The sequence below is a fragment of the Rhinopithecus bieti genome, unplaced genomic scaffold, assembly GCF_001698545.2.
Source record: "Rhinopithecus bieti isolate Rb0 unplaced genomic scaffold, ASM169854v2 scaffold_2254, whole genome shotgun sequence".
NCBI lineage: Eukaryota > Metazoa > Chordata > Mammalia > Primates > Cercopithecidae > Rhinopithecus > Rhinopithecus bieti.
Genome location: NW_016803982.1, coordinates 3535721 through 3546130, shown reverse-complemented (window position 1 = coordinate 3546130; position 10410 = coordinate 3535721). Strand labels below are relative to the sequence as shown.

The window sequence follows — 10410 nt, the reverse complement described above, 5'->3', positions numbered from 1 at the left end:
AAAAAAAAAAAAAAAAAAAAAAAAAAAAAAAAAAAAAATACTATTCCATTAATTTTGGGTTGATTTGCTGCTTAGTAACATTCTACTGTGCAGAAAAATTGTTTTTCACGAGTAATCTGTCTTTTCTCTCTATGTATTATATAGCTTCGCTGTTATGTGTTAGGCGTTGATTTGTGATTGTTTATTTGGCTCCTGACTATGCTGTTCAGTCTGATAACTTAAATGCTTCTTTCCATTCTGAAAACATCTCAGTCGTAAGTCCTCATTCTTTCTATTCTCTCTTTAGCATTTGTTGTAAGGTCTCATGTTCCCTGGTTTCTTAACGTCTTCCATCTCCTACCTCTCTGTACCATGTTCTGTACGTTTCCCTGCATCCATTCTGTAGTTCCCTAATTCTTTTTTTTTTGAGATGGAGTTTCACTCTTGTCGCCCAGGCTGGAGTGCAATGATGCGATATCTGCCCACTGCAACCTCCGCCTCCTGGGTTCAAGTGATTCTCCTGCCTCAGCCTCCTGAGTAGCTGGGATTACAGGAGCCCACTGCCACGCCTTGCTAATTTTCTGTATTTTTAGTAGAGGCAGGGTTTCACCACGTTGGCTAGGCTGATCTTGAACTCCTGACCGCAAGTGATCCGCCTGCCTCGGCTTCCCAAAGTGCTGGGATTACAGGTGTGAGCCATGACTCCCGGCCCCTAATTCTTTTATTGGCCATGTATAATCTACTAATTTACTTATTATTTCAGTGACTCTATTTTTGTCCTTCTAAATCTGCTGTTTGGTTCTCTTTCAAATTAGTTTTTATTTTCAATCATGTCCTTTTCTTTCAATGGTTACTGTTCCTTCTTGTATCACTTTAATAGCTCTAAAAATATACATCAGATTCTTTTTTAGGTTTTCACTTATTTCCAGTTCCCAGGTACCCATGTTATACTTGCAGACCCTTGGCATGGTAGGTTTGTTCCTGGCCTGGTTGGAATTTTTTCTTGTGAGCTCATCTTCAGCAGGGGTTGTTTTTGCCTCTGGGAGTCCATGTGCCCTGGATTGTGGATACATTTCTGGAGCACTGCTTTGCCTTTTTTTTTCTGCAAACCAAGGCTTAGTTATTTTAAGGTCTTGAACAAGTTTTACTTTTTAATTTCTCTGTTTGTGATTTCCAACCCAACTGGGTGTTGTCAACTTAATCCCTGCATTTGCTCTTAGCACAGGCTCCTGATTCTGATGATTCACACAAAAGCTTTTGGTTACTTTTCAGAGCTCAAGCCAGACCTCAGGCCTCCTTGCTGTTTCTTTGGTGAGCATGGTTCTTCCAGTTCCCTTTTCATGGACTGGGTAGCTTCTTAAGGGGTCCGGTTTGGTCCAGTTTCCTCCTCATCTTGCACAGGCCTGACTGGTGTCTTCTGTCCCCAGGGGTGTTGACACTCTGACCCCTACTTATTGTTTCAAGGGCTGACAGTCCTCGGTGGATATATCAGCTGGAGGTTTCCTCTCAGCCTGGAGATTCTGCTTTGTTTCTGGCACTTGGGAATCTCTCTTTCCTCTTTCTATCAAGCTGAGCTACGCATTAAACCTTTTTTTTTTTTTTAAAGTTGCTTTAGATTTTCCAATAGCTGTGTGTAATTTCAGCAGGAGTGGGTCTGCATCAACTCAGCCTGCCGCCAACCTTATTCATCTTTGTACTCTCCAACCCAGAAGAGTCACTGGTTCATACCAGATGCTGGATGAATGAATGAATGAGTGAATGAATGAATGCATTTTTCACTTCTAGTAGCAGTTAGAAGCAATATTCCAGTGAGCTGTGCCTCCTACCTCTCCAGGAGCACTGAATCAGGCAGAATTCACTTTTCTTTGAGGTTATACGTGGAGCGTTCCCAGTGAAAAAATGAAGAGAGAATAGGACTTCTTCTATGCTTTTGTTTTAAGTCCCAGAACAATAGAAATATTTAACTGCTTTGCACTGCTTGATATATGAAGCTGGACTGACAGCTGAGTTCCCATGCCGTTTGCTGGTGGCTTCACACAGCATCATTACCAAGAGGACAGGACACTAGGCCTGTTTACTTCCCCCTTTCTCCCCTGTTTTATGAAAAGTGTGCCTTTGATGAGATATAGCCGCAGGCTCTTGTTTTACATTTTACGTCAACTGCTGTTGTCAGAGGCTGGTTATTGATGCCATGCCCTGTTTTAATTCACACTTCTCTGCTAATCAATTACAGCGTTTATCCATTAATCAGGGGTTCTGACAGGGTCAATAACTGCTTTTTGGCTGTTGTGCAGGGCTGCACGTTATCAAGCCAGGAATAAGGCCCAGGAGCTGGCTTTAAAACACCGTGTGACTTTCCCAGGCTGGTGGACTTCCGGAGCAATAAACATCTAGTGGGGATTTCATATGGTGGGTTTTTCATATATTTGGTAGATGGGATTTTCTCACTGAACACTTCATTAGCAGGGCTCAACGTTAGTGAAGTGTGGACAGGTGTGCTCTGTTTAAGAAAAACAGAAACATCAAAAGGTAATTATTGCCATCCCATACCAATGACTGCCTTTACCTAAAAGTAGCATTAAATCATGAGCTTTCTTCATTCTTATTAAATGTTTACAAACAATATCTTCTTGGCAGTAGGGTTTGAGAGCAACGACTCTTAAAGCCAAAATGTTGGAGCTGCTGCTGGATGAAAACCAATCTGAAATTTAGATTAAATAGGGCTGTAATCATAATGTGAGTCAAGAGGAAAATCTGTAGTTTCTCTCTGGAAATTTCTTGAAGCCCATGTTTTCCGTGGAGTGTTTTAAACCTTCGTATCCATGTTCCCATCCGTGGGTACACGGGCATCTTCAGTGCCTCTTAGTCTCTGTGTAAGAATTTGTTACAGCATATTCAGATGTGGTAAATTGTCACAGAAATGAAAACTTTTCATTTTAGTAAGGGTAGGTAAGAAACAGAGGTGACAAGGTTTAACTGGAGAGTTCCAGTTTGGGTAGGTTAAGTTACCATTCATCATGATGGTTACAGGTTTCAGTGATCTTTTCTGTGACAGATGTACCAACATTTAATTGTTTTTCATCAAGGGCGGAGAGAAAAGACACTTGTGTAGATTTTTCAATTCTCCTCCGTGTCACTTGGCTGTCCTCACCATTGTCTGAGCTCCTTTCTCTTATCCTTTGCGCTGCAATGAGTTGTGTCATTCCCTCATGGTCAGCACTTTTGTTGTCTTTGTTTTTTGCTGTACCTCAGAAGTCCATCTTTTCTTTCATCTCCTTCCCATTCATGCATGAGGGAACAGTTGTGCCCTGTTGTGGGGATGTTCCGCTGGGTTTCAAACAGTAGGGTTTCTTTTTATTCTCTTCTAAGTAGTACAATGGGGCTGAATGTCTGTTGCAGAATGCACACACTAATATGCCAGGTTATTTGGTTTCTAAGAAGTCAATAAAAATACTGCATTTAGGCTCAGTCTTTCGCTTGATTTTCCCGTTTGCCTTTCAAGCCTTCGGTTATAAATCTGTTTGTTTGTTTCTGATTGTAAAATATAATCCTCCATATTAAACCGAAGCGTGGAATCAACAAACACTTTGAGGAAAATGTTCCTGGCGGTGGAGTATTTTCACACCAGGCAGGGTTGGCAGCCGGCACCCTCCCTTGATAAGAGCCTGGAAACAGCCCCCAGAGCTAATTAATGGCAGCTCCGACTTGGAGAAGATGAAAAAAAAAAAAGAATGGATCCCAAGTTGGTCTTGGCAAAACTTTCTGGTATAAGAAACCAGCTCATCTCTGCGTTTAGAGGGTACAGCTGTGATTGTTTTCGTGCAGACTTCTCACTCAGTTCTTGTTTGGGTGGGGAGGTGAGCGCGAGCAGAACGCACCGAGTTACAGACGCAAAGGCCATTGCAGCAGCAAAAGGCTAAAGACATAAAAAGTTAGAGATGTCTTAGGACACTTTGTTCTTATTTTCAGGAACAATCTTCAAAATCCTCCTTAATGAGGTCATAAAAGAAAAAAATGGAACAAGTGTTCCTTATGTACCTCTCTAGGGCGTGTCGTTGGGGTCACTTGCCACCAGTATCCTATTTAAAAAGGGATTGGGGTAGTTCAATCAAGCATTGCATTAAGAGAGAGACTTTGATTAATTCCTTCTCTTTTCTTTTGTGCTATAGATAATTTCAGTCAATTTGTGATACTTTCTTCTTAGCCATTGCTGAGGCTGAAAGTTCTTGATGCGTCCTGCTGAGTATTAGCATTTCTCGGGCCTACTTGGCTATGGGGAAGAGGCACGCACTGCAGACAGCTCTCTAAGACTTGACAAGCAAGGCTGGCCTCTACACATGACCGTGATCTGGGATCTCGGCTTAGGAAAGAGCCCGCTCTCAGGTTGCTGGCAGAAAACAAATCTTGATGTAAAAGAAGAGAAGACCGAACAGTAAGATGGTGATTTACTGTGGTAATACCATGGGTTTTTTTTAAGGTTCTGGACCTGCCTCTTACTCAGAAGCTCACAGCTTGGGTAAGTTTCAGGAACTGCTCTCAAGGGGAACAAAAGAAAAGGAAAAGTGAGGGCTGACGATGTGAGCTTTCACTGGGGCTGTTGTGGGCAAGTTGAAGATTGGCCCCAGGATGGTCAGGATCAGGTAGAAAACTGGATTCTATTGTTGTTTGTTTTCTTGTATTGACCAGCTTTCTTGTTTGTGGGGAGGACATCAGAGAGATGAAAGGACATTCTAGTACTATGCTGTAGAAACTCGGTGGGAAATGTTAGCTGATTTGGTGTTAGGATATATCTAAAGTGCTTAGTTAAACTGAGTCCCATACCGGTTGTATTTTATAAGCCCATTTTGGAAAATGTATGTAATGTTTATTTATTGTAAATGCAAGGTCTATTCAGTATCCATACATTTCCATGCCGCTGAAAGGGTGGATTTCGTTCTGATGGACTGGAACGGCTCCCAGGGAGGCATTGTGGTGTTTGCGTAAATCCCCTTTCCTTTTTGGTTTACTCATTTGATGCAGGAGGGTCGGTTCTTGGGCTGTTTGCTTTCTGTCCTGTTAATCTAGCTACTGCACATGCGCACGAGGGCAACAGGTTAAAAGTCCTAATTTAAGATAGCTTTGGGTATGGATAGATAAAATCCCTTTTTCTCCAGTTGAAGCATCTGTTTTTCAATTGAATGTAGATGGGTTTATTTTCATGAATGTATACATCTGTTTATGTAAACACATTAAGGCAAGATTTCAGAATTCATTTTAGAGTATGTTTTATGATAATTACTACTGTTCTGCTAAAAGTTTAATAGCCAATCATAAGAATTTTCTTAAATTATTGTTTTCAAATTAGTAAGATGTTAGACTTCTCATTTGTTCTTTTTGGTAATGTTTCGAGATTAAGAACTCAAAGATGAGCTCTTTCATTCGTCAAATATTAGTTATTAAACTCTTCCTCCATGCCAGGCTCATTGTCATAATTATCAATGTAATTAGTCTGTAACTTGTATTTACAATGATTATGTAAATAGCGGAAACACCTAAGTAGCCTGCTTCTTGATAATCAACTTTAACTCTCTGTGGGGCTGGTGTGTTCCTTCTGAAGCATGTCTTTGAATAGATTACTCGGGCCTTCCCCTAGTTCTTGGAATGCTAACTGAAGTTGTGTGATTGCTAGATTTCCCAAGACTTAAAACTGGAGAGATCCATGGAGGCAGAGTGGTATCATGGAGAGGACATAGGCTGTCATTTACTTTTCCTCCCCTGAAAAGGGAAGAGCCAGCAGCTCAGGGGTCGGAGTGAAAATTAAACTCTGAATAAGGTAAAGCGGCTGGCACAGGCCTGGCCCTCAGTGCATCCCCCATGAGCGCCCCTCCCGCTCCCATTAATCCCTAAGGCAATGGTGTCTATAGGGCCTCAGGCACCTACATTCTCATTTCCTTCATGCATGCTGAGGGCCAGGGAAGTTACCTGGTTACCACTTGCTCTGTGCCACAAAAAAGGAGTGCAGGGATGTACATTCAGAACCTGGTTTTGGCTGGGCATCGTGACTCATGCCTGGAATCCTAGCATTTTGGGAGGCTGAGGCGGGCAGATCACCTGAGGTCAGGAGTTTGAGACCAGCCTGGACAACTTGGGGAAACCCCATTTCTACTAAAAGTTCAAAAATTAGACAGGAGTGGTGTCACGTGCCTGTAATCCCAGCTACTCGGGCGGTTAAGGCAGGAGAATCACTTGAACCCAGGAGGCAGAGGTTGCAATGGGCCAAGATGATGCCACTGCACTCCAGCCTGGGCAACAAAGTGAGACTTCATCTCAAAAAAATAAAAATAAAAAAAAGGGCCGGGCGCTGTGGCTCACGCCTGTGATTCCAGCACTTTGGGAGGTCGAGGCGGGCAGATCACAAGGTCAGGAGATTGAGACCATCCTGGCTAACAGGGTGAAACCCTGTCTCTACTAAAAATACAAAAAATTAGCCAGGCGTAGTGGCGGGTACCTGTAGTCCCAGCTACTCAGGAGGCTGAGGCAGGAGAATGGTGTGAACCCTGGAAGGTGGAAGTTGCAGTGAGCGGAGATTGCGCCACTGCACTCCAGCCTGGGTGACAGAGCGAGACTCTGTCTTAAAAAATACTTTGTTCCTGTGGACAATACCTCAAAGACTTGTTAGGCCTGGGGAATAGACCTGCCTCGTTTGCTTGTTTGAAGCCTAATTGCAGGTATTTCTAATACTTCCTACGGTAGATTTCTCTCGTCTTCCAAATGTTGCTTTTCCACAGAATCGGCATGGTAATTGCTGAGAAGAAAGAACTTCCTCAGTTAAATCAAGTCTGCCTCCACCTCTCTTCCAGGATTGCAGGTTCCTTTTTCAGATAAAGGTCTCAGAGGGCAGGCAGGACAGAAGGTCTTCTCATAAAATCCGACGGGGACTGTGGTCCTCTGGGTGCCTCATCTTCTGAAACTAAGTAGAAAAAAAGGAATAAACACAAACACATTTCACTCTGCCTCCAACAGACCTCCTTCGAGTCAGATCTAGAATCCAAGAAGTAGCAAAAACAGTCCATCTAGCAAATGAGCCATTTTCTTTGAAAGACAGGCAAGCAAGAGACCTGGGTTTGTCTAGACATACCTAGTTCCTTCTCCTGCGGCCAGTGTGGGAGGAAACACTAGCTGAAGAACATTGTCCTGTATATTTCAGGATAGACTCACAGGGAATGATAGATACCTTTTGGTCTCTACTTAAAGACAGTATTACCAGGCGCAGTGGCTCACACCTGTAATCCCAGCACTTTGAGAGGTCGAGGTGAGTGGATCACATGCAGCCAAGAGTTTAAGACCAGCCTGGGCAACATGGTGAAATCCCGTCTCTACTAAAAATACAAAAATTAGCCAGGCATGGTGGTGGGTGCCTGTAATCCCAGCTGCTCAGGAGACTGAGGCAGGAGAAATCACGCCACTGCACGTCAGCCTAGGCAACAGAGCAAAACTGTCTCAAAAAATAAATAAAAATAAAGACTATTAGTATTAATATTACAGATCCCATTATATTTCTTTTAATGAGTTTTGTGAGGGTATTCCCCAAAGCTCTGTTTCGGTAGGGGAATTACAGGTGTGAGCCACCATACTGGCCCCCTCCCCCAATAAATATAAACTGGGTACTTATTAATACTTAACATACATATGTTTTCTTTTCTTTTCTTTTCTTTTTTGAGATGGGGTCTTGCTCTGTCACCCAGGCTGGAGGGCAGTGGCACGATCTCGGCCCACTGCAACCTCTGCCTCCTGGGTTCAAGCGATTCTCCTGCCTCAGCTCCTGAGTAGCAGAGACTACAGGCACGTACCACCACATCTGGCTAATTTTTTGTATTTTCAGTAGAGACAGGATTTCACTGTGTTAGCCAGGATGGTCTCGATCTCCTGACTTCGTGATCTACCTCCCTTGGCCTCCCAAAGTGCTGCAATTACAGGCGTGAGCCAACTTCTTTTTTTTTTTTTTTTTTTTTTAATAGAGACAAGGTCTCACTGTGTTACCTGGGCTGAAGTGCAGTGGTGCAATCACGCCTCACTGCAGCCTCAGCCTCCGGGGCTCAAGCAGTCCTCATAGGTAGCTGGGACCACAGTTTTGCACCACCATGCCCGGCTGTTTTGTGTTTTTGTTTTGTTTTGTTTTGTTTTTGTAGAGATGGAGTCTCATTATGTTGCCCAGGCTGGTCTCAAACTCCTGGGCTCAAATGAGCCTCCCATCTCAGCCTCTCAAACTTCTGGGATTAGAGGCGTGAGCCACCACGCCCAGCCCCACCCCAGTATATATAAACTGGGTCCTTAATACCTTAAAGACAGCAATTTTCGGCATATTCAAGAGAGTTGTTCCTTCTGCTTTGGAATGCTGAGAGCTGCTTTCCTCATAATTGTGTTCTAGAGTTTCTGCAGGCCCTTGCTGTGAGAACCAGAGAGAGCAGAACTGCCAGAGCCATCCAATTGTCTCCTTCCTGGAGATCAGGATGAAGGGCTGCATTAAAAGATCTCATCTTCAGCTGGATACAAATAGTACTGAAAAGAATGATCTGGACTGTTTCTCTTGTCTTTTAAAAGTGTGAGGCCTAAAGAGGGGAGAGAGTGTCTTTGTGCTGCCGTATGCCTGACACATTGTCAGTGACCAACAAATGTACTTGACCAATTATATGGAGATAATGTACATGTGATCTGAGCCAAAGGCCTCCAAACCTTCCTTCAGCAGCCCTTTCGATCGGGCTCCTTTGTCAGTCATCTGCTTGAGTGTCAGCTATGCTGAAGGAAAAGACATAGGGATTGGTGGTTGGAGGTGGTGGCAGCCAGAGGTAAATGTACCTCTGAGGCGTGGTTTCATCTGGTCAGTAAGATGTGTGCCTTTGGATCTGCTTCGGGCTAAATATCTTAGGGGTTTAGTGGGCTTTAGAAATGTGTATAAATGGGAGGTGGGAAAGAGAGGCCAGAGATTCATCATCACTGCTCTCCACCCTCCAGAGGGGACTGCGGAAAGTGCAGCCGGCCATCAGCCTGTTGACAAGGCACTTGGCAGTCACTGAAAACATTTTCCTTTCTCTGTCAATTAGCAAATGATGGTCTTCTACTGATAAAGTTAGGAATAAAGGAGAAAGAGGAAGACGGAATCCTGGACTACTTTCAGCCTGCACTTGAGTATTCCGCACGTCTTCTTCTCCTGACTCCCCGGTGCCACTACCCCCGGCCACCGTTGGCCCTGTGGCGCTGTAGCCCATGCCCCCGCCAACCTTGGCACCGCATCAGCGTGGCCGGTGCCTCTGCCACTATTGGTACTGTGTTGGCGTGGCTGGTGCACCCGCCACCGTCGGTCCCTCATCAGCGTTGCCTGTGTCCCCACCTCCGTCGGTCCCTCATCAACATTGCCCGTGCCCCCACCACTGTCAGTCCCGCATCAGCATGGCTGGTGCCTCCACCACCCTTGGCCCCCCTTCAGCGTGGCCAGTCCTGTGACCCAGTTGCCGGCTGGAGGATGACTGGCCGCTGTTGGAGCTGCTCATCTTTCCAAGGCCTTGTCACAGTGGCTGTGGATCTCAAGTACACCCAGGACACTCAGGAAACCAGCCTCTTGGTTAGGCAGCTGAGGCCTCACTTTTCTGTATCCATGTACTCCTTTGGTATCTGGATCTTCCTTTTAAACTTTAACTAGCACGTGTGGCAGAACCAATCACCACCACAGCCTGCAAATGCACTGAGGACCTGTCAAGCCCATGGGAGGCACAGCACGCTGGTGGGGGCAGCCCAGCACTGCCCAGGAGGCTGGAGCAAGTTGTAGGGAGAGCAGAAAGCTTTGGGTGTCCTGGTTGACTGGCCTCTTAGTGAGAACCCAGGACAGCTCCTGGCAGCACTTACCCTTCCAGCTTTCCTCAAGACAGATTGTGCCAGGGCAAGAGGAGGGGCAAGGTGGCTCCCTCCAGGTATGGAGATGGGATGAGCCTGGGGACAGTGGAGTCTCTGAGCAAAGGACTCCAGAGGCTCAGGGAGCAGCAGAGCAGCCCAAGATGATAGGAGCTAAAGGCCAGAGGACCAATCCTGGGGTCTTGGCGGGAGGAGTATGGACACAGGACCGGGGAGGGAGCCCCAGAGGCAGTGCCAACCATCCTGCTAAACACACAGAGCAGCCTCCCCATTCTTTCCCCTAAAGAGTGGGGACTTGGGCTGGGCGCGGTGGCTAAGCCTGTAATCCTAGCACTTTGGGAGCCCGAGGCAGGTGGATCACCTGAGGTCAGGAGTTCAAGACCAGACTGGCAACATGGTGAAACCCCATCTCTACTAAAAATACAGAAATTAGCCAGGCATGGTGGCAGATGCCTGTAGTCCAAGCAACTCATGAGGCTGAGGCAGGAGAATCACTTGAACCCCGGCGGCGGAGGTTGTCCACTGTGCTCCAGCCTGGGTGACAGA

At 45.4% G+C, this 10410-nt stretch overlaps 1 protein-coding gene and 1 long non-coding RNA gene across 7 annotated transcripts in view; one reads left to right on the top strand and one right to left on the bottom strand.

Moving 5' to 3' along the window:
• The window catches only part of CLYBL (citramalyl-CoA lyase), a 305257-nt gene that overhangs the window by 129911 nt on the left and 164936 nt on the right, over positions 1-10410 (top strand). The window lies entirely within an intron of this gene.
• On the bottom strand, positions 6656-8369 carry LOC108521885 (uncharacterized). Its single transcript, XR_001883306.1, has 2 exons — positions 8297-8369; positions 6656-6928 (listed from the first exon to the last, which is right to left on the bottom strand). It is a non-coding gene; the product is annotated as an uncharacterized LOC108521885 (long non-coding RNA).